The 18,762-nt window shown below is 41.9% G+C and overlaps 2 protein-coding genes, 1 long non-coding RNA gene and 76 other non-coding genes across 80 annotated transcripts in view; 2 read left to right on the top strand and 77 right to left on the bottom strand.

Moving 5' to 3' along the window:
• Positions 1-609, bottom strand: part of LOC5516929 (nuclear pore complex protein Nup85) — a 51,686-nt gene extending 51,077 nt beyond the window's left edge. The window contains exons 1-2 of one of the 2 annotated variants that reach the window (XM_048720258.1): positions 430-609; positions 153-279 (exon numbers count right to left, since the gene is read on the bottom strand). The gene's annotated coding sequence lies outside the window, so the exon portion shown is untranslated. The remainder of the gene's footprint in view (positions 1-152; positions 280-429) is intronic. The other variant, XM_048720259.1, reaches the window with a different exon arrangement.
• LOC5516926 overlaps positions 1-18,762 on the top strand; it is a 78,739-nt gene that overhangs the window by 1,317 nt on the left and 58,660 nt on the right. The window lies entirely within an intron of this gene.
• Positions 819-891, bottom strand: Trnap-ugg. Its single transcript has one exon. It is a non-coding gene; the product is annotated as a tRNA-Pro (tRNA).
• Positions 1,121-1,193, bottom strand: Trnar-ccg. Its single transcript has one exon. It is a non-coding gene; the product is annotated as a tRNA-Arg (tRNA).
• Trnar-ucg lies at positions 1,272-1,344 on the bottom strand. Its single transcript has one exon. It is a non-coding gene; the product is annotated as a tRNA-Arg (tRNA).
• Trnar-ucg lies at positions 1,423-1,495 on the bottom strand. Its single transcript has one exon. It is a non-coding gene; the product is annotated as a tRNA-Arg (tRNA).
• On the bottom strand, positions 1,574-1,646 carry Trnar-ucg. Its single transcript has one exon. It is a non-coding gene; the product is annotated as a tRNA-Arg (tRNA).
• Positions 1,725-1,797, bottom strand: Trnar-ucg. The gene has a single exon. It is a non-coding gene; the product is annotated as a tRNA-Arg (tRNA).
• Trnar-ucg lies at positions 1,876-1,948 on the bottom strand. Its single transcript has one exon. It is a non-coding gene; the product is annotated as a tRNA-Arg (tRNA).
• Trnar-ucg lies at positions 2,027-2,099 on the bottom strand. The gene has a single exon. It is a non-coding gene; the product is annotated as a tRNA-Arg (tRNA).
• Positions 2,479-2,551, bottom strand: Trnar-ucg. Its single transcript has one exon. It is a non-coding gene; the product is annotated as a tRNA-Arg (tRNA).
• On the bottom strand, positions 2,780-2,852 carry Trnar-ucg. The gene has a single exon. It is a non-coding gene; the product is annotated as a tRNA-Arg (tRNA).
• On the bottom strand, positions 2,931-3,003 carry Trnar-ucg. Its single transcript has one exon. It is a non-coding gene; the product is annotated as a tRNA-Arg (tRNA).
• On the bottom strand, positions 3,277-3,349 carry Trnar-ccg. The gene has a single exon. It is a non-coding gene; the product is annotated as a tRNA-Arg (tRNA).
• Positions 3,428-3,500, bottom strand: Trnar-ucg. The gene has a single exon. It is a non-coding gene; the product is annotated as a tRNA-Arg (tRNA).
• Trnar-ucg lies at positions 3,579-3,651 on the bottom strand. Its single transcript has one exon. It is a non-coding gene; the product is annotated as a tRNA-Pro (tRNA).
• Positions 3,730-3,802, bottom strand: Trnar-ucg. The gene has a single exon. It is a non-coding gene; the product is annotated as a tRNA-Arg (tRNA).
• Positions 3,971-4,043, bottom strand: Trnar-ucg. The gene has a single exon. It is a non-coding gene; the product is annotated as a tRNA-Arg (tRNA).
• On the bottom strand, positions 4,424-4,496 carry Trnar-ucg. The gene has a single exon. It is a non-coding gene; the product is annotated as a tRNA-Arg (tRNA).
• Positions 4,575-4,647, bottom strand: Trnar-ucg. The gene has a single exon. It is a non-coding gene; the product is annotated as a tRNA-Arg (tRNA).
• On the bottom strand, positions 4,726-4,798 carry Trnar-ucg. The gene has a single exon. It is a non-coding gene; the product is annotated as a tRNA-Arg (tRNA).
• Trnar-ucg lies at positions 5,028-5,100 on the bottom strand. The gene has a single exon. It is a non-coding gene; the product is annotated as a tRNA-Arg (tRNA).
• Positions 5,179-5,251, bottom strand: Trnar-ucg. Its single transcript has one exon. It is a non-coding gene; the product is annotated as a tRNA-Arg (tRNA).
• Trnar-ucg lies at positions 5,330-5,402 on the bottom strand. The gene has a single exon. It is a non-coding gene; the product is annotated as a tRNA-Arg (tRNA).
• On the bottom strand, positions 5,481-5,553 carry Trnar-ucg. The gene has a single exon. It is a non-coding gene; the product is annotated as a tRNA-Arg (tRNA).
• On the bottom strand, positions 5,632-5,704 carry Trnar-ucg. Its single transcript has one exon. It is a non-coding gene; the product is annotated as a tRNA-Arg (tRNA).
• Positions 5,835-7,840, top strand: LOC125557568. The gene is made up of 2 exons (XR_007305305.1): positions 5,835-7,659; positions 7,726-7,840. It is a non-coding gene; the product is annotated as an uncharacterized LOC125557568 (long non-coding RNA).
• On the bottom strand, positions 6,084-6,156 carry Trnar-ucg. The gene has a single exon. It is a non-coding gene; the product is annotated as a tRNA-Arg (tRNA).
• Positions 6,385-6,457, bottom strand: Trnar-ucg. Its single transcript has one exon. It is a non-coding gene; the product is annotated as a tRNA-Arg (tRNA).
• On the bottom strand, positions 6,731-6,803 carry Trnar-ccg. Its single transcript has one exon. It is a non-coding gene; the product is annotated as a tRNA-Arg (tRNA).
• Positions 6,882-6,954, bottom strand: Trnar-ucg. Its single transcript has one exon. It is a non-coding gene; the product is annotated as a tRNA-Arg (tRNA).
• Trnar-ucg lies at positions 7,183-7,255 on the bottom strand. The gene has a single exon. It is a non-coding gene; the product is annotated as a tRNA-Arg (tRNA).
• Trnar-ucg lies at positions 7,334-7,406 on the bottom strand. Its single transcript has one exon. It is a non-coding gene; the product is annotated as a tRNA-Arg (tRNA).
• On the bottom strand, positions 7,680-7,752 carry Trnar-ucg. The gene has a single exon. It is a non-coding gene; the product is annotated as a tRNA-Arg (tRNA).
• On the bottom strand, positions 7,831-7,903 carry Trnar-ucg. The gene has a single exon. It is a non-coding gene; the product is annotated as a tRNA-Arg (tRNA).
• On the bottom strand, positions 8,133-8,205 carry Trnar-ucg. Its single transcript has one exon. It is a non-coding gene; the product is annotated as a tRNA-Arg (tRNA).
• Positions 8,284-8,356, bottom strand: Trnar-ucg. Its single transcript has one exon. It is a non-coding gene; the product is annotated as a tRNA-Arg (tRNA).
• On the bottom strand, positions 8,627-8,702 carry Trnar-ccg. The gene has a single exon. It is a non-coding gene; the product is annotated as a tRNA-Arg (tRNA).
• On the bottom strand, positions 8,781-8,853 carry Trnar-ucg. The gene has a single exon. It is a non-coding gene; the product is annotated as a tRNA-Arg (tRNA).
• Trnar-ucg lies at positions 8,932-9,004 on the bottom strand. Its single transcript has one exon. It is a non-coding gene; the product is annotated as a tRNA-Arg (tRNA).
• Positions 9,385-9,457, bottom strand: Trnar-ucg. The gene has a single exon. It is a non-coding gene; the product is annotated as a tRNA-Arg (tRNA).
• Positions 9,536-9,608, bottom strand: Trnar-ucg. The gene has a single exon. It is a non-coding gene; the product is annotated as a tRNA-Arg (tRNA).
• Trnar-ucg lies at positions 9,838-9,910 on the bottom strand. Its single transcript has one exon. It is a non-coding gene; the product is annotated as a tRNA-Arg (tRNA).
• Positions 10,182-10,257, bottom strand: Trnar-ccg. Its single transcript has one exon. It is a non-coding gene; the product is annotated as a tRNA-Arg (tRNA).
• Positions 10,336-10,408, bottom strand: Trnar-ucg. The gene has a single exon. It is a non-coding gene; the product is annotated as a tRNA-Arg (tRNA).
• Trnar-ucg lies at positions 10,487-10,559 on the bottom strand. Its single transcript has one exon. It is a non-coding gene; the product is annotated as a tRNA-Pro (tRNA).
• On the bottom strand, positions 10,638-10,710 carry Trnar-ucg. The gene has a single exon. It is a non-coding gene; the product is annotated as a tRNA-Arg (tRNA).
• Trnar-ucg lies at positions 10,789-10,861 on the bottom strand. Its single transcript has one exon. It is a non-coding gene; the product is annotated as a tRNA-Arg (tRNA).
• On the bottom strand, positions 11,242-11,314 carry Trnar-ucg. Its single transcript has one exon. It is a non-coding gene; the product is annotated as a tRNA-Arg (tRNA).
• Positions 11,393-11,465, bottom strand: Trnar-ucg. The gene has a single exon. It is a non-coding gene; the product is annotated as a tRNA-Arg (tRNA).
• Positions 11,695-11,767, bottom strand: Trnar-ucg. The gene has a single exon. It is a non-coding gene; the product is annotated as a tRNA-Arg (tRNA).
• Positions 12,043-12,115, bottom strand: Trnar-ucg. Its single transcript has one exon. It is a non-coding gene; the product is annotated as a tRNA-Arg (tRNA).
• Trnar-ucg lies at positions 12,194-12,266 on the bottom strand. Its single transcript has one exon. It is a non-coding gene; the product is annotated as a tRNA-Arg (tRNA).
• Positions 12,496-12,568, bottom strand: Trnar-ucg. Its single transcript has one exon. It is a non-coding gene; the product is annotated as a tRNA-Arg (tRNA).
• Positions 12,647-12,719, bottom strand: Trnar-ucg. Its single transcript has one exon. It is a non-coding gene; the product is annotated as a tRNA-Arg (tRNA).
• Positions 13,100-13,172, bottom strand: Trnar-ucg. The gene has a single exon. It is a non-coding gene; the product is annotated as a tRNA-Arg (tRNA).
• Trnar-ucg lies at positions 13,251-13,323 on the bottom strand. Its single transcript has one exon. It is a non-coding gene; the product is annotated as a tRNA-Arg (tRNA).
• Trnar-ucg lies at positions 13,553-13,625 on the bottom strand. The gene has a single exon. It is a non-coding gene; the product is annotated as a tRNA-Arg (tRNA).
• Trnar-ucg lies at positions 13,900-13,972 on the bottom strand. Its single transcript has one exon. It is a non-coding gene; the product is annotated as a tRNA-Arg (tRNA).
• Positions 14,051-14,123, bottom strand: Trnar-ucg. Its single transcript has one exon. It is a non-coding gene; the product is annotated as a tRNA-Arg (tRNA).
• Trnar-ucg lies at positions 14,504-14,576 on the bottom strand. Its single transcript has one exon. It is a non-coding gene; the product is annotated as a tRNA-Arg (tRNA).
• On the bottom strand, positions 14,745-14,817 carry Trnar-ucg. The gene has a single exon. It is a non-coding gene; the product is annotated as a tRNA-Arg (tRNA).
• Trnar-ccg lies at positions 15,198-15,270 on the bottom strand. The gene has a single exon. It is a non-coding gene; the product is annotated as a tRNA-Arg (tRNA).
• On the bottom strand, positions 15,349-15,421 carry Trnar-ucg. Its single transcript has one exon. It is a non-coding gene; the product is annotated as a tRNA-Arg (tRNA).
• Positions 15,500-15,572, bottom strand: Trnar-ucg. Its single transcript has one exon. It is a non-coding gene; the product is annotated as a tRNA-Arg (tRNA).
• On the bottom strand, positions 15,651-15,723 carry Trnar-ucg. The gene has a single exon. It is a non-coding gene; the product is annotated as a tRNA-Arg (tRNA).
• Trnar-ucg lies at positions 15,802-15,874 on the bottom strand. The gene has a single exon. It is a non-coding gene; the product is annotated as a tRNA-Arg (tRNA).
• Positions 15,953-16,025, bottom strand: Trnar-ucg. Its single transcript has one exon. It is a non-coding gene; the product is annotated as a tRNA-Arg (tRNA).
• On the bottom strand, positions 16,104-16,176 carry Trnar-ucg. Its single transcript has one exon. It is a non-coding gene; the product is annotated as a tRNA-Arg (tRNA).
• On the bottom strand, positions 16,557-16,629 carry Trnar-ucg. The gene has a single exon. It is a non-coding gene; the product is annotated as a tRNA-Arg (tRNA).
• Positions 17,009-17,081, bottom strand: Trnar-ucg. Its single transcript has one exon. It is a non-coding gene; the product is annotated as a tRNA-Arg (tRNA).
• Positions 17,160-17,232, bottom strand: Trnar-ucg. The gene has a single exon. It is a non-coding gene; the product is annotated as a tRNA-Arg (tRNA).
• On the bottom strand, positions 17,311-17,383 carry Trnar-ucg. The gene has a single exon. It is a non-coding gene; the product is annotated as a tRNA-Arg (tRNA).
• Positions 17,462-17,534, bottom strand: Trnar-ucg. Its single transcript has one exon. It is a non-coding gene; the product is annotated as a tRNA-Arg (tRNA).
• Positions 18,064-18,136, bottom strand: Trnar-ucg. The gene has a single exon. It is a non-coding gene; the product is annotated as a tRNA-Arg (tRNA).
• Trnap-ugg lies at positions 18,215-18,287 on the bottom strand. The gene has a single exon. It is a non-coding gene; the product is annotated as a tRNA-Pro (tRNA).
• On the bottom strand, positions 18,365-18,437 carry Trnar-ucg. The gene has a single exon. It is a non-coding gene; the product is annotated as a tRNA-Arg (tRNA).
• Positions 18,516-18,588, bottom strand: Trnar-ucg. Its single transcript has one exon. It is a non-coding gene; the product is annotated as a tRNA-Arg (tRNA).
• On the bottom strand, positions 18,667-18,739 carry Trnap-ugg. Its single transcript has one exon. It is a non-coding gene; the product is annotated as a tRNA-Arg (tRNA).

Raw genomic sequence — 18,762 nt, 5'->3', positions numbered from 1 at the left:
TATCAGGTACGTATAAAGTCAGTGTATATGCAACAAGTCAGAGGGTATAATTTGTTATGGTGTCGTGTTACCCATTTCATTATTTTTGCACAAGAAAGACCTGTCACTTTTTAACGATTATAAAAGTACACAAATATTATACTTATACAAACCTTTCCACGTTACTTGGATAGATAGATAGACTTTTTTTGTAAATTATCTGTGTTACTGTTGCTCAATCCCGTCATTATTTGCCATTCTAAGCTGTTTTAGCCGCTGCGATTTTTTTTCCGTCGCCTTCTGTATATAAAATAGACAAGGTTGCAAACTCCGTCAACCGCCAAATTCCAAAGTGCTCAACAAATCCACCGATCGTTTCTAAATCCAGACTCGCAGGGCAAAATAAACCTCGTAAAATAATACCACACATATTTATCTTTCCAACCATACCTTTTAATCGGCTACTTGTCCCAGTTTTGCCGTTTGAGCGACGAGGATCTTTTTTTGAATTTGGAAAAATACGTGATAGCGACGCTCGATGGGCCGTTCGTGGATAAAAAGACAAATACACGCCATGCCAAATTCTACCAGCCGGGGTGACCACGCGGTCACGTGCTTAGCAATTAATGAATGTTTGGAATGAGATGCTGTAGATTATCACCTTGGAGTGCGAAATGAAATTTTATCTCGACCACGAAGGGACTCGAACCCGAAATCTTCTGATCCCAAGTCAGACGCATTATCCATTAAGCCACGCGGTAACTTGCTTGGCAATGAATGATTATTTGGAATAAAATGTTATAGATTATCACTATGGTGTGCAAAATGAAATTGTACGTCGACCACGAAGGGACTTGAACCCTCAATCTTCTGATCCCAAGTCAGACGCCTTATCAATTAGGCCACGCGGTCACGTGCTAATCAATCCGTGAATGTTTGGGATTTAATGTTGTAGATTATCACTATGGTGTGCAAAACGAAATTGTATGTCGACCACAAAGGGACTCGAACCCGAAATCTTCTGATCCCAAGTCAGACGCATTATCCATTAAGCCACGCGGTAACTTGCTTAGTAACGAATGGTTATTTGGAATAAAATGTTATAGATTATCATTATGGTGTGCAAAATGAAATTGTACGTCGACCACGAAGGGACTCGAACCCTCAATCTTCTGATTCGGAATCAGACGCCTTATCCATTAGGCCACGCGGTCACGTGCTAATCAATAACTGAATGTTTGGGATTTAATGTTGTAGATTATCACTATGGTGTGCAAAACGAAATTGTATGTCGACCACGAAGGGACTCGAACCCTCAATCTCCTGATCCGAAGTCAGACGCCTTATCCATTAGGCCACGCGGTCACGTGCTAATCAATCACTGAATGTTTGGGATTTAATGTTGTAGATTATCTCCATGGTGTGCTAAATAAAATTGTACGTCGACCACGAAGGGACTAGAACCCTCAATCTTCTGATCCGAAGTCAGACGCCTTATCCATTAGGCCACGCGGTCACTTGCTTGGGAGTGAATGATTATTTGGATTAAAATGTTATAGATTATCACTATGGTGTGCAAAATGAAATTGTACGTCGACCACGAAGGGACTCGAACCCTCAATCTTCTGATCAGAAGTCAAACGCCTTATCCATTAGGCCACGCGGTCACTTGCTTGGCAGTGAATGATTATTTGGATTAAAATGTTATAGATTATCACTATGGTGTGCAAAAGGAAATTGTACGTCAACCACGAAGGGACTCGAACCCTCAATCTTCTGATCCGAAGTCAGACGCCTTATCCATTAAGCCACGCGGTCACTTGCTTGGGAGTGAATGATTATTTGGATTAAAATGTTATAGATTATCACTATGGTGTGCAAAATAAAATTGTACGTCGACCACGAAGGGACTCGAACCCTCAATCTTCTGATCCGAAGTCAAACGCCTTATCCATTAGGCCACGCGGTCACTTGTTTGGCAGTGAATGATTATTTGGATTAAAATGTTATAGATTATCACTATGGTGTGCAAAATGAAATTGTACGTCGACCACGAAGGGACTCGAACCCTCAATCTTCTGATCCGAAGTCAGACGCCTTATCAATTAGGCCACGCGGTCATTTGCTAAGCAATGAATGATTATTTTGAATAAAATGTTATAGATTATCACTATGGTATGCAAAATGAAATTGTACGTCGACCACAAAGGGACTCGAACCCTCAATCTGTTGATCCGAAGTCACACGCCTTATCCATTAGGCCAAGCGGTCACTTGCTTGGCAATGAATGATTATTTGGAATAAAATGTTATAGATTATCACTATGGTGTGCAAAATGAAATTGTACGTCGACCACGAAGGGACTCGAACCCCCAATCTTCTGATCCCTAGTCAGTACCTTATCCATTACGCCACGAGGTCACGTGCTAATCAATCAGTGAATGTTTGGGATTTAATGTTGTAGATTATCACTATGGTGTGCAAAACGAAATTGTATGTCGACCACGAAGGGACTCGAACCCTCAATCTTCTGATCCGAAGTCAGACGCCTTATCCATTAGGCCACGCGGTCACTTGCTTGGCAATGAATGATTATTTGGAATAAAATGTTATAGATTATCACTATGGTGTGCAAAATGAAATTGTACGTCGACCACGAAGGGACTCGAACCCCCAATCTTCTGATCCCAAGTCAGTACCTTATCCATTACGCCACGCGGTCACGTGATAATCAATCAGTGAATGTTTAGGATTTAATGTTGTAGATTATCACTATGGTGTGCAAAACGAAATTGTATGTCGACCACGAAGGGACTCGAACCCTCAATCTTCTGATCCGAAGTCAGACGCCTTATCCATTAGGCCACGCGGTCACTTGCTTGGAAATGAATGATTATTTGGAATAAAATGTTATAGATTTTCACTATGGTGTGCAAAATGAAATTGTACGTCGACCACGAAGGGACTCGAACCCTCAATCTTCTGATCCGAAGTCAGACGCCTTATCCATTAGGCCACGTGGTCACTTGTTAGGCTTTAAATTAATGTTTGGAGTGAAATTTTGTAGATGATCTCCATGCTGTACAAAAAAAAAATCGACGTCGACCATCGATTCATAACATGGTGTCTAGAATTAAGTTGTACGTTGCCCATGAAGAGACTAGAACCCTCAATATTCTGATCCGAAGTGATACGCCCTATACATTAGGCCACGCGGCCATTTGCTTAGTTAAGAATGTCTATTTGGAATAAAATGTTTTAGATTCTCACCGAAGTGGTCAAAATGAAATTCTACGTCGACCACGAAGGGACTCGAACCCTCAATCTTCTGATCCGAAGTCAGACGCCTTATCCATTAGGCCACGCGGTCACTTGCTTGGCAATGAATTATTATTTGGAATAAAATGTTATAGATTATCACTATGGTATGCAAAATGAAAATGTGCGTCAACCACAAAGGGACTCGAACCCTCAATCTTCTGATCCGAAGTCAGACGCCTTATCCATTAGGCCATGCGGTCACGTGCTTGGCAATGAGTGATTATTTGGAATAAAATGTTATAGATTATCACTATGGTGTGCAAAATGAAATTGTACGCCGACCACGAAGGGACTCGAACCCTCAATCTTCTGATCCCAAGTCAGACGCCTTATTCATTAAGCCACGCGGTCACGTGCTAAGCAATCACTGAATGTTTGGGATTTAATGTTGTAGATTATCTCCATGGTGTGCTAAATAAAATTGTATGCCGACCACGAAGGGACTCGAACCCTCAATCTTCTGATCCGAAGTCAGACGCATTATCCATTAGGCCACGCGGTCACTTGCTTAGCAATGACTGATTATTCGGAATAAAATGTTATAGATTATCATTGCTAAGCAACGACGCCTTATCCATTAGGCCATGCGGTCACTTGCTTAACAATGAATGATTATTCTGAATAAAATGTTATAGATTATCACTATGGTGTGTAAATAGAAATTGTACGTCGACCACGAAGGGATTCGAACCCTCAATCTTCTGATCCGAAGTCAGACGCCTTATCCATTAGGCCACGCGGTCACTTGCTTAGCAATGAATGATTATTCGGAATAAAATGTTATAGATTATCACTATGGTGTGCAAAAGGAAATTGTACGTCGACCACGAAGGGACTCGAACCCTCAATCTTCTGATCCGAAGTCAGACGCCTTATCAATTAGGCCACGCGGTAACTTGCTTGGCAATGAATGATTATTTGGAATAAAATGTTAAAGATTATCACTATGGTGCGCAAAATGAAATTGTACGTCGACCACGAAGGGGCTCGAACCCTCAATCTTCTAATTTGGAATCAGACGCCTTATCCATTAGGCCACGCGGTCTCTTGCTTAGTAACGAATGGTTATTTGGAATAAAATGTTATAGATTATCATTATGGTGTGCAAAATGAAATTGTACGTCGACCACGAAGGGACTCGAACCCTCAATCTTCTGATTCGAAATCAGACGCCTTATCCATTAGGCCACGCGGTAACGTGCTAATCAATCACTGAATGTTTGGGATTTAATGTTGTAGATTATCACTATGGTGTGCAAAACGAAATTGTATGTCGACCACGAAGGGACTCGAACCCTCAATCTCCTGATCCGAAGTCAGACGCCTTATCCATTAGGCCACGCGGTCACGTGCTAATCAATCACTGAATGTTTGGGATTTAATGTTGTAGATTATCTCCATGGTGTGCTAAATAAAATTGTACGTCGACCACGAAGGGACTAGAACCCTCAATCTTCTGATCCGAAGTCAGACGCCTTATCCATTAGGCCACGCGGTCACTTGCTTGGGAGTGAATGATTATTTGGATTAAAATGTTATAGATTATCACTATGGTGTGCAAAATGAAATTGTACGTCGAGCACGAAGGGACTCGAACCCTCAATCTTCTGATCCGAAGTCAAACGCCTTATCCATTAGGCCACGCGGTCACTTGCTTGGCAGTGAATGATTATTTGGATTAAAATGTTATAGATTTTCACTATGGTGTGCAAAATGAAAATGTACGTCGACCACGAAGGGACTCGAACCCTCAATCTTCTGATCCGAAGTCAGACGCCTTATCCATTAGGCCACGCGTTCACTTGCTTAGCAATGAATGATTATTCGGAATAAAATGTTATAGATTATCACTATGGTGTGCAAAAGGAAATTGTACGTCAACCACGAAGGGACTCGAACCCTCAATCTTCTGATCCGAAGTCAGACGCCTTATCCATTAAGCCACGCGGTCACTTGCTTGGGAGTGAATGATTATTTGGATTAAAATGTTATAGATTATCACTATGGTGTGCAAAATAAAATTGTATGTCGACCACGAAGGGACTCGAACCCTCAATCTCCTGATCCGAAGTCAGACGCCTTATCCATTAGGCCACGCGGTCACGTGCTAATCAATCACTGAATGTTTGGGATTTAATGTTGTAGATTATCTCCATGGTGTGCTAAATAAAATTGTACGTCGACCACGAAGGGACTAGAACCCTCAATCTTCTGATCCGAAGTCAGACGCCTTATCCATTAGGCCACGCGGTCACTTGCTTGGAAGTGAATGATTATTTGGATTAAAATGTTATAGATTATCACTATGGTGTGCAAAATGAAATTGTACGTCGACCACGAAGGGACTCGAACCCTCAATCTTCTGATCCGAAGTCAGACGCCTTATCCATTAGGCCACGCGGTCACTTGCTTGGTAATGAATGATTATTTGGAATGAAATGTCATAGATTATCACTATGGTGTGCAAAATGAAATTGTACGTCCACCACAAAGGGACTCGAACCCTCAATCTTCTGATCCGAAGTCACACGCCTTATCCATTAGGCCAAGCGGTCACTTGCTTGGCAATGAATGATTATTTGGAATAAAATGTTATAGATTATCACTATGGTGTGCAAAATGAAATTGTACGTCGACCACGAAGGGACTCGAACCCCCAATCTTCTGATCCCTAGTCAGTACCTTATCCATTACGCCACGCGGTCACGTGCTAATCAATCAGTGAATGTTTGGGATGTAATGTTGTAGATTATCACTATGGTGTGCAAAACGAAATTGTATGTCGACCACGAAGGGACTCGAACCCTCAATCTTCTGATCCGAAGTCAGACGCCTTATCCATTAGGACACGCGGTCACTTGCTTGGCAATGAATGATTATTTGGAATAAAATGTTATAGATTATCACTATGGTGTGCAAAATGAAATTGTACGTCGACCACGAAGGGACTCAAACCCCCAATCTTCTGATCCCAAGTCAGTACCTTATCCATTACGCCACGCGGTCACGTGATAATCAATCAGTGAATGTTTGGGATTTAATGTTGTAGATTATCACTATGGTGTGCAAAACGAAATTGTATGTCGACCACGAAGGGACTCGAACCCTCGATCTTCTGATCCGAAGTCAGACGCCTTATCCATTAGGCCACGTGTTCACTTGTTAGGCTTTAAATTAATGTTTGGAGTGAAATTTTTTAGATGATCTCCATGCTGTACAAAATAAAAATCGACGTCGACCATCGATTCACAACATGGTGTCTAAAATTAAGTTGTACGTTGCCCATGAAGGGACTAGAACCCTCAATATTCTGATCCGAAATGATACGCCTTATACATTAGGCAACGCGGTGATTTGCTTAGTTAAGAATGTCTATTTGGAATGAAATATTATAGATTCTCACCGAAGTGGTCAAAATGAAATTCTACGTCGACCACGAAGGGACTCGAACCCTCAATCTTCTGATTCGGAATCAGACGCCTTATCCATTAGGCCACGCGGTCACGTGCTAATCAATCACTGAATGTTTGGGATTTAATGTTGTAGATTATCACTATGGTGTGCAAAACGAAATTGTATTTCGACCACGAAGGGACTCGAACTCTCAATCTTCTGATCCGAAGTCAGACGCCTTATCCATTAGGCCACGCGGTCACTTGCTTGGCAATGAATGATTATTTGGAATAAAATGTTATAGATTATCACTATGGTGTGCAAAATGAAATTGTACGTCGACCACGAAGGGACTCGAACCCCCAATCTTCTGATCCCAAGTCAGTACCTTATCCATTACGCCACGCGGTCACGTGCTAATCAATCAGTGAATGTTTGGGATTTAATGTTGTAGATTATCACTATGGTGTGCAAAACGAAATTGTATGTCGACCACGAAGGGACTCGAACCCTCAATCTCCTGATCCGAAGTCAGACGCCTTATCCATTAGGCCACGCGGTCACGTGCTAATCAATCACTGAATGTTTGGGATTTGATGTTGTAGATTATCACTATGGTGTGCAAAACGAAATTGTATGTCGACCACGAAGGGACTCGAACCCTCAATCTTCTGATCCGAAGTCAGACGCCTTATCCATTAGGCCACGTGGTCAGTTGTTAGGCTTTAAATTATTGTTTGGAGTGAAATTTTTTAGATGATCTCCATGCTGTACAAAATAAAAATCGACGTCGACCATCGATTCACAACATGGTGTCTAAAATTAAGTTGTACGTTGCCCATGAAGGGACTAGAACCCTCAATATTCTGATCCGAAGTGATACGCCTTATACATTAGGCAACGCGGTCATTTGCTTAGTTAGGAATGTCTATTTGGAATGAAATGTTATAGATTGTCACCGAAGTGGTCAAAATGAAATTCTACGTCGACCACGAAGGGACTCGAACCCTCAATCTTCTGATCCGAAGTCAGACGCCTTATCCATTAGGCCACGCGGTCACGTGGTAGGCAATCGATAAATGTTTGGGATTCAATGTTGTAGGTTATCTCCATTGTGTGCTAAATAAAATTGTAAGTCGACCACGAAGGGACTCGAACCCTCAATCTTCTGATCCGAAGCCAGACGCCTTATCCATTAGGCCACGCGGTCACTTGCTTTGGAATGAATGATTAATTGGAATAAAATGTTATAGATTATTACTATGGTGTGCAAAATGAAATTGTACGTCGACTACGAAGGGGCTCGAACCCTCAATCTTCTAATTTGGAATCAGACGCCTTATCCATTAGGCCACGCGGTCTCTTGCTCAGTAACGAATAGTTATTTTGAATAAAATGTTATAGATTATCATTATGGTGTGCAAAATGAAAGTGTACGTCGACCACGAAGGGACTCGAATCCTCAATCTTCTGATCCGAAGTCAGACGCCTTATCCATTAGGCCACGCGGTCACTTGCTTGGAAATGAATGATTATTTGGAACAAAATGTTATAGATTTTCACTATGGTGTGCAAAATGAAATTGTACGTCGACCACGAAGGGACTCGAACCCTCAATCTTCTGATCCGAAGTCAGACGCCTTATCCATTAGGCCACGTGGTCACTTGTTAGGCTTTAAATTAATGTTTGGAGTGAAATTTTGTAGATGATCTCCATGCTGTACAAAATAAAAATGGACGTCGACCATCGATTCACAACATGGTGTTTAAAATTAAGTTGTACGTTGCCCATGAAGGGACTAGAACCCTCAATATTCTGATCCGAAGTGATACGCCCTTTACATTAGGCCACGCGGTAATTTGCTTAGTTAAGAATGTCTATTTGGAATGAAATGTTATAGATTCTCACCGAAGTGCTCAAAATGAAATTCTACGTCTACCACGAAGGGACTCGAACCCTCAATCTTCTGATCCGAAGTCAGACGCCTTATCCATTAGGCCACGCGGTCACGTGCTAATCAATCACTGAATGTTTGGGATTTAATGTTGTAGATTATCTCCATGGTGTGCTAAATAAAATTGTACGTCGACCACGAAGGGACTAGAACCCTCAATCTTCTGATCCGAAGTCAGACGCCTTATCCATTAGGCCACGCGGTCACTTGCTTGGGAGTGAATGATTATTTGGATTAAAATGTTATAGATTATCACTATGGTGTGCAAAATGAAATTGTACGTCGACCACGAAGGGACCCGAACCCTCAATCTTCTGATCCGAAGTCAAACGCCTTATCCATTAGGCCACGCGGTCACTTGCTTGGCAGTGAATGATTATTTGGATTAAAATGTTATAGATTTTCACTATGGTGTGCAAAATGAAAATGTACGTCCATCACGAAGGGACTCGAACCATCAATCTTCTGATCCGAATTCAGACGCCTTATCCATTAGGCCACGCGGTCACTTGCTTAGCAATGAATGATTATTCGGAATAAAATGTTATAGATTATCACTATGGTGTGCAAAAGGAAATTGTACGTCGACCACGTAGAGACTTGAACCCTCAATCTTCTGATCCGAAGTCAGACGCCTTATCCATTAGGCCACGCGGTCTCTTGCTTGGGAGTGAATGATTATTTGGATTAAAATGTTATGGATTATCACTATGGTGTGCAAAATGAAATTGTATGCCGACCACGAAGGGACTCGAACCCTCAATCTTCTGATCCGAAGTCAGACGCCTTATCCATTAGGCCACGCGGTCACGTAGTAGGCAATCAATAAATGTTTGGGATTTAATGTTATAGATTATCACTATGGTGTGCGAAAGGAAATAGTACGTCGACCACGAAGGGACTCGAACCCTCAATCTTCTGATCCGAAGTCAGACGCCTTATCCATTAGGCCACGCGGTCACTTGCTTGGGAGTGAATGATTATTTGGATTAAACTGTTATAGATTATCACTATGGTGTGCAAAATGAAATTGTACGTCGACCACGAAGGGGCTCGAACCCTCAATCTTCTAATTTGGAATCAGACGCCTTTTCCATTAGGCCACGCGGTCTCTTGCTTAGTAACGAATGGTTATTTGGAAAAAAATGTTATAGATTTTCACTATGGTGGGCAAAATGAAATTGTACGTCGACCACGAAGGGACTTGAACCCTCAATCTTCTGATCCGAAGTCAGACGCCTTATCCATTAGGCCACGTGGTCACCTGTTAGGCTTTAAATTAATGTTTGGAGTGAAATTTTGTAGATGATCTCCATGCTGTACAAAAAAAAAAATCGACGTCGACCATCGATTCATAACATGGTGTCTAGAATTAAGTTGTACGTTGCCCATGAAGGGACTAGAACCCTCAATATTCTGATCCGAAGTGATACGCCCTATACATTAGGCCACGCGGTCATTTGCTTAGTTAAGAATGTCTATTTGGAATGAAATGTTATAGATTCTCACCGAAGTGCTCAAAATGAAATTCTACGTCTACCACGAAGGGACTCGAACCCTCAATCTTCTGATCCGAAGTCAGACGCCTTATCCATTAGGCCACGCGGTCACTTGCTTGGCAATGAATTATTATTTGGAATAAAATGTTATAGATTATCACTATGGTATGCAAAATGAAAATGTGCGTCAACCACAAAGGGACTCGAACCCTCAATCTTCTGATCCGAAGTCAGACGCCTTATCCATTAGGCCATGCGGTCACGTGCTTGGCAATGAGTGATTATTTGGAATAAAATGTTATAGATTATCACTATGGTGTGCAAAATGAAATTGTACGCCGACCACGAAGGGACTCGAACCCTCAATCTTCTGATCCCAAGTCAGACGCCTTATTCATTAAGCCACGCGGTCACGTGCTAAGCAATCACTGAATGTTTGGGATTTAATGTTGTAGATTATCTCCATGGTGTGCTAAATAAAATTGTACGTCGACCACGAAGGGACTAGAACCCTCAATCTTCTGATCCGAAGTCAGACGCCTTATCCATTAGGCCACGCGGTCACTTGCTTGGGAGTGAATGATTATTTGGATTAAAATGTTATAGATTATCACTATGGTGTGCAAAATGAAATTGTACGTCGACCACGAAGGGACCCGAACCCTCAATCTTCTGATCCGAAGTCAAACGCCTTATCCATTAGGCCACGCGGTCACTTGCTTGGCAGTGAATGATTATTTGGATTAAAATGTTATAGATTTTCACTATGGTGTGCAAAATGAAAATGTACGTCCATCACGAAGGGACTCGAACCATCAATCTTCTGATCCGAATTCAGACGCCTTATCCATTAGGCCACGCGGTCACTTGCTTAGCAATGAATGATTATTCGGAATAAAATGTTATAGATTATCACTATGGTGTGCAAAAGGAAATTGTACGTCGACCACGTAGAGACTTGAACCCTCAATCTTCTGATCCGAAGTCAGACGCCTTATCCATTAGGCCACGCGGTCTCTTGCTTGGGAGTGAATGATTATTTGGATTAAAATGTTATGGATTATCACTATGGTGTGCAAAATGAAATTGTATGCCGACCACGAAGGGACTCGAACCCTCAATCTTCTGATCCGAAGTCAGACGCCTTATCCATTAGGCCACGCGGTCACGTAGTAGGCAATCAATAAATGTTTGGGATTTAATGTTATAGATTATCACTATGGTGTGCGAAAGGAAATTGTACGTCGACCACGAAGGGACTCGAACCCTCAATCTTCTGATCCGAAGTCAGACGCCTTATCCATTAGGCCACGCGGTCACTTGCTTGGGAGTGAATGATTATTTGGATTAAACTGTTATAGATTATCACTATGGTGTGCAAAATGAAATTGTACGTCGACCACGAAGGGGCTCGAACTCTCAATCTTCTAATTTGGAATCAGACGCCTTTTCCATTAGGCCACGCGGTCTCTTGCTTAGTAACGAATGGTTATTTGGAAAAAAATGTTATAGATTTTCACTATGGTGTGCAAAATGAAATTGTACGTCGACCACGAAGGGACTCGAACCCTCAATCTTCTGATCCGAAGTCAGACGCCTTATCCATTAGGCCACGTGGTCACCTGTTAGGCTTTAAATTAATGTTTGGAGTGAAATTTTGTAGATGATCTCCATGCTGTACAAAAAAAAAAAATCGACGTCGACCATCGATTCATAACATGGTGTCTAGAATTAAGTTGTACGTTGCCCATGAAGGGACTAGAACCCTCAATATTCTGATCCGAAGTGATACGCCCTATACATTAGGCCACGCGGCCATTTGCGTAGTTAAGAATGTCTATTTGGAATGAAATGTTATAGATTCTCACCGAAGTGGTCAAAATGAAATTCTACGTCGACCACGAAGGGACTCGAACCCTCAATCTTCTGATCCGAAGTCAGACGCCTTATCCATTAGGCCACGCGGTCACTTGCTTGGCAATGAATGATTATTTGGAATAAAATGTTATAGATTATCACTATGGTATGCAAAATGAAAATGTACGTCAACCACAAAGGGACTCGAACCCTCAATCTTCTGATCCGAAGTCAGACGCCTTATCCATTAGGCCACGCGGTCACGTGCTTGGCAATGAGTGATTATTTGGAATAAAATGTTATAGATTATCACTATGGTGTGCAAAATGAAATTGTACGCCGACCACGAAGGGACTCAAACCCTCAATCTTCTGATCCCAAGTCAGACGCCTTATTCATTAAGCCACGCGGTCACGTGCTAAGCAATCACTGAATGTTTGGGATTTAATGTTGTAGATTATCTCCATGGTGTGCTAAATAAAACTGTATGCCGACCACGAAGGGACTCGAACCCTCAATCTTCTGATCCGAAGTCAGACGCCTTATCCATTAGGCCACGCGGTCACTTGCTTGGGAGTGAATGATTATTTGGATTAAAATGTTATAGATTATCACTATGGTGTGCAAAATGAAATTGTACGTCGACCACGAAGGGACCCGAACCCTCAATCTTCTGATCCGAAGTCAAACGCCTTATCCATTAGGCCACGCGGTCACTTGCTTGGCAGTGAATGATTATTTGGATTAAAATGTTATAGATTTTCACTATGGTGTGCAAAATGAAAATGTACGTCCATCACGAAGGGACTCGAACCATCAATCTTCTGATCCGAATTCAGACGCCTTATCCATTAGGCCACGCGGTCACTTGCTTAGCAATGAATGATTATTCGGAATAAAATGTTATAGATTATCACTATGGTGTGCAAAAGGAAATTGTACGTCGACCACGTAGAGACTTGAACCCTCAATCTTCTGATCCGAAGTCAGACGCCTTATCCATTAGGCCACGCGGTCTCTTGCTTGGGAGTGAATGATTATTTGGATTAAAATGTTATGGATTATCACTATGGTGTGCAAAATGAAATTGTATGCCGACCACGAAGGGACTCGAACCCTCAATCTTCTGATCCGAAGTCAGACGCCTTATCCATTAGGCCACGCGGTCACGTAGTAGGCAATCAATAAATGTTTGGGATTTAATGTTATAGATTATCACTATGGTGTGCGAAAGGAAATTGTACGTCGACCACGAAGGGACTCGAACCCTCAATCTTCTGATCCGAAGTCAGACGCCTTATCCATTAGGCCACGCGGTCACTTGCTTGGGAGTGAATGATTATTTGGATTAAACTGTTATAGATTATCACTATGGTGTGCAAAATGAAATTGTACGTCGACCACGAAGGGGCTCGAACCCTCAATCTTCTAATTTGGAATCAGACGCCTTTTCCATTAGGCCACGCGGTCTCTTGCTTAGTAACGAATGGTTATTTGGAAAAAAATGTTATAGATTTTCACTATGGTGTGCAAAATGAAATTGTACGTCGACCACGAAGGGACTCGAACCCTCAATCTTCTGATCCGAAGTCAGACGCCTTATCCATTAGGCCACGTGGTCACCTGTTAGGCTTTAAATTAATGTTTGGAGTGAAATTTTGTAGATGATCTCCATGCTGTACAAAAAAAAAAATCGACGTCGACCATCGATTCATAACATGGTGTCTAGAATTAAGTTGTACGTTGCCCATGAAGGGACTAGAACCCTCAATATTCTGATCCGAAGTGATACGCCCTATACATTAGGCAACGCGGCCATTTGCGTAGTTAAGAATGTCTATTTGGAATGAAATGTTATAGATTGTCACCGAAGTGGTCAAAATGAAATTCTACGTCGACCACGAAGGGACTCGAACCCTCAATCTTCTGATCCGAAGTCAGACGCCTTATCCATTAGGCCACGCGGTCACTTGCTTGGCAATGAATGATTATTTGGAATAAAATGTTATAGATTATCACTATGGTATGCAAAATGTAAATGTACGTCAACCACAAAGGGACTCGAACCCTCAATCTTCTGATCCGAAGTCAGACGCCTTATCCATTAGGCCACGCGGTCACGTGCTTGGCAATGAGTGATTATTTGGAATAAAATGTTATAGATTATCACTATGGTGTGCAAAATGAAATTGTACGCCGACCACGAAGGGACTCAAACCCTCAATCTTCTGATCCCAAGTCAGACGCCTTATTCATTAAGCCACGCGGTCACGTGCTAAGCAATCACTGAATGTTTGGGATTTAATGTTGTAGATTATCTCCATGGTGTGCTAAATAAAATTGTATGCCGACCACGAAGGGACTCGAACCCTAAATCTTCTGATCCGAAGTCAGACGCCTTATCCATTAGGCCATGCGGTCACTTGCTTAGCAATGAATGATTATTCGGAATAAAATGTTATAGATTATCACTATGGTGTGTAAATAGAAATTGTACGTCGACCACGAAGGGATTCGAACCCTCAATCTTCTGATCCGAAGTCAGACGCCTTATCCATTAGGCCACGCGGTCACTTGCTTAGCAATGAATGATTATTCGGAATAAAATGTTATAGATTATCATTGCTAAGCAACGATGCCTTATCCATTAGGCCATGCGGTCACTTGCTTAACAATGAATGATTATTCGGAATAAAATGTTATAGATTATCACTATGGTGTGTAAATAGAAATTGTACGTCGACCACGAAGGGATTCGAACCCTCAATCTTCTGATCCGAAGTCAGACGCCTTATCCATTAGGCCACGCGGTCACTTGCTTAGCAATGAATGATTATTCGGAATAAAATGTTATAGATTATCACTATGGTGTGCAAAAGGAAATTGTACGTCGACCACGAAGGGACTCGAACCCTCAATCTTCTGATCCGAAGTCAGACGCCTTATAAATTAGGCCACGCGGTAACTTGCTTGGCAATGAATGATTATTTGGAATAAAATGTTAAAGATTATCACTATGGTGCGCAAAATGAAATTGTACGTGGACCACGAAGGGGCTCGAACCCTCAATCTTCTAATTTGGAATCAGACGCCTTATCCATTAGGCCACGCGGTATCTTGCTTAGTAACGAATGGTTATTTGGAATAAAATGTTATAGATTATCATTATGGTGTGCAAAATGAAATTGTACGTCGACCACGAAGGGACTCGAACCCTCAATCTTCTGATTCGGAATCAGACGCCTTATCCATTAGGCCACGCGGTCACGTGCTAATCAATCACTGAATGTTTGGGATTTAATGTTGTAGATTATCACTATGGTGTGCAAAACGAAATTGTATGTCGACCACGAAGGGACTCGAACCCTCAATCTCCTGATCCGAAGTCAGACGCCTTATCCATTAGGCCACGCGGTCACGTGCTAATCAATCACTGAATGTTTGGGATTTAATGTTGTAGATTATCTCCATGGTGTGCTAAATAAAATTGTACGTCGACCACGAAGGGACTAGAACCCTCAATCTTCTGATCCGAAGTCAGACGCCTTATCCATTAGGCCACGCGGTCTCTTGCTTGGGAGTGAATAATTATTTGGATTAAAATGTTATGGATTATCACTATGGTGTGCAAAATGAAATTGTATGCCGACCACGAAGGGACTCGAACCCTCAATCTTCTGATCCGAAGTCAGACGCCTTATCCATTAGGCCACGCGGTCACGTAGTAGGCAATCAATAAATGTTTGGGATTTAATGTTATAGATTATCACTATGGTGTGCAAAAGGAAATTGTACGTCGACCACGAAGGGACTCGAACCCTCAATCTTCTAATCCGAAGTCAGACGCCTTATCCATTAGGCCACGCGGTCACTTGCTTGGGAGTGAATGATTATTTGGATTAAACTGTTATAGATTATCACTATGGTGTGCAAAATAAAATCGTATGCCGACCACGAAGGGACTCGAACCCTCAATCTTCTGATCCGAAGTCAGACGCCTTATCCATTAGGCCACGCGGTCACTTGCTTAGCAATGAATGATTATTCGGAATAAAATGTTATAGATTATCACTATGGTATGCAAAATGAAATTGTATGTCGACCACAAAGGGACTCGAACCCTCAATCTTCTGATCCGAAGTCAGACGCCTTATCCATTAGGCCACGCGGTCACTAGCTTGGCAATGAATGATTATTTGGAATAAAATGTTATAGATTATCACTATGGTGTGCAAAATGAAATTGTACGTCGAACACAAAGGGACTCGAACCCTCAATCTTCTGATCCGAAGTCAGACGCCTTATACATTAGGCCACGCGGTCACTTGCTTGGAAGTGAATGATTATTTGGATTAAAATGTTACAGATTATCACTATGGTATGCAAAATGAAATTGTACGTCGACCAAGAAGGGACTCGAACATTCAATCTTCTGATCCGAAGTCAGACGGCTTATCCATTAGGCCACGCGGTCACTTACTTGGCAGTGAATGATTATTTGGATTAAAATGTTATGGATTATCACTATGGTGTGCAAAATGAAATTGTACGTCGACCACGAAGGGACTCGAACCCTCAATCTTCTGATCCGAAGTCAGACGCCTTATCCATTAGGCCACGCGGTCACTTGCTTGGCAATGAATGATTATTTGGAATAAAATGTTATAGATTATCACTATGGTGTGCAAAATAAAATTGTACGTCGACCACGAAGTTACTCGAACCCTCAATCTTATGATCCCAAGTCAGACGCCTTATCCATCAGGCCACGTGGTCACATGTTAATCAATCACTGAATGTTTGAAATTTAATGTTGTAGATTATCTCCATGGTGTGCTAAATAAAATTGTAGTCGACCACGAAGGGACTCGAACCCTCAATCTTCTGATTTGAAGTCAGACGCCTTATCCATTAGGCCACGCGGTCACTTGCTTAGCAATGAATGATTATTCGGAATAAAATGTTATAGATTATCACTATGGTGTGCAAAAGGAAATTGTACGTCGACCACGAAGAGACTCGAACCCTCAATCTTCTGATCCGAAGTCAGACGCCTTATCCATTAGGCCACGCGGTCACTTGCTTGGCAATGAATGATTATTTGGAATGAAATGTTATAGATTATCACTATGGTGTGCAAAATAAAATCGTATGCCGACCACGAAGGGACTCGAACCCTCAATCTTCTGATCCGAAGTCAGACGCCTTATCCATTAGGCCACGCGGTCACTTGCTTAGCAATGAATGATTATTCGGAATAAAATGTTATAGATTATCACTATGGTGTGCAAAAGGAAATTGTACGTCGACCACGAAGGGACTCGAACCCTCAATCTTCTGATCCGAAGTCAGACGCCTTATCCATTATGCCACGCGGTCACTAGATTGGCAATGAATGATTATTTGGAATAAAATGTTAAAGATTATCACTATGGTGTGCAAAATGAAATTGTACGTCGACCACAAAGGGATTCGAACCCCCAATCTTCTGATCCGAAGTCAGACGCCTTATCCATTAGGCCACGCGGGCACTTGCTTGGCAATAAATGATTATTTGGAATAAAATGTTATAGATTATCACTATGGTGTGCAAAATGAAATTGTACGTCGACCACGAAGTGACTCAAACCCTCAATCTTCTGATCCCAAGTCAGTACCTTATCCATTACGCCACGCGGTCACGTGCTAATCAATCAGTGAATGTTTGGGATTTAATGTTGTAGATTATCACTATGGTGTGCAAAACGAAATTGCATGTCTACCAGGAAGGGACTCGAACCCTCAATCTTCTGATCCGAAGTCAGACGCCTTATCCTTTAGGCCACGCGGTCACTAGATTGGCAATGAATGATTATTTGGAATAAAATGTTATAGATTATCACTATGGTGTGTAAAATAAAATTGTACGCCGACCACGAAGGGACTCGAACCCCCAATCTTCTGATCCCAAGTCAGTACCTTATCCATTACGCCACGCGGTAACGTGCTAATCAATCAGTGAATGTTTGGGATTTAATGTTGTAGATTATCACTATGGTGTGCAAAACGAAATTGTATTTCGACCACAAAGGGACTCGAACCCTTAATCTTCTGATCCGAAGTCAGACGCCTTATCCATTAGGCCACGCAGTCACTTGCTTTGCAATGAATGATTATTTGGAATAAAATGTTATAGATTATCACTATGGTGTGCAAAATGAAATTCTAAGTCGACCACGAAGTGACTCGAACCCTCAATCTTCTGATCCCAAGTCAGACGCCTTATCCATTAGGCCACGTGGTCACATGCTAATCAATCACTGAATGTTTGGGATTTAATGTTGTAGATTATCTCCATGGTGTGCTAAATAAAATTGTAGTCGACCACGAAGGGACTCGAACCCTCAATCTTCTGATCCGAAGTCATACGCCTTATCCATTAGGCCACGCGGTCACTTGCTTGGAAGTGAATGATTATTTGGATTAAAATGTTATAGATTATCACTATGGTGTGCAAAACGAAATTGTATGTCGACCACGAAGGGACTCGAACCCCCAATCTTCTGATCCGAAGTCAGACGCCTTATCCATTAGGCCACGCGGTCACTTGTTTGGCAATGAATGATTATTTGGAATAAAATGTTATAGATTATCACTATGGTGTGCTAAATGAAATTGTACGTCGACCACAAAGGGACTCGAACCCTCAATCTTCTGATCCGAAGTCAGACGCCTTATTCATTAGGCCACGCGGTCACTTGCTTGGCAATGAATGATTA

This window comes from Nematostella vectensis, chromosome 12 (assembly GCF_932526225.1).
Source record: "Nematostella vectensis chromosome 12, jaNemVect1.1, whole genome shotgun sequence".
NCBI classification, from domain to species: Eukaryota; Metazoa; Cnidaria; class Anthozoa; order Actiniaria; family Edwardsiidae; genus Nematostella; species Nematostella vectensis.
This window is presented reverse-complemented; position numbering and strand designations above follow the sequence as displayed.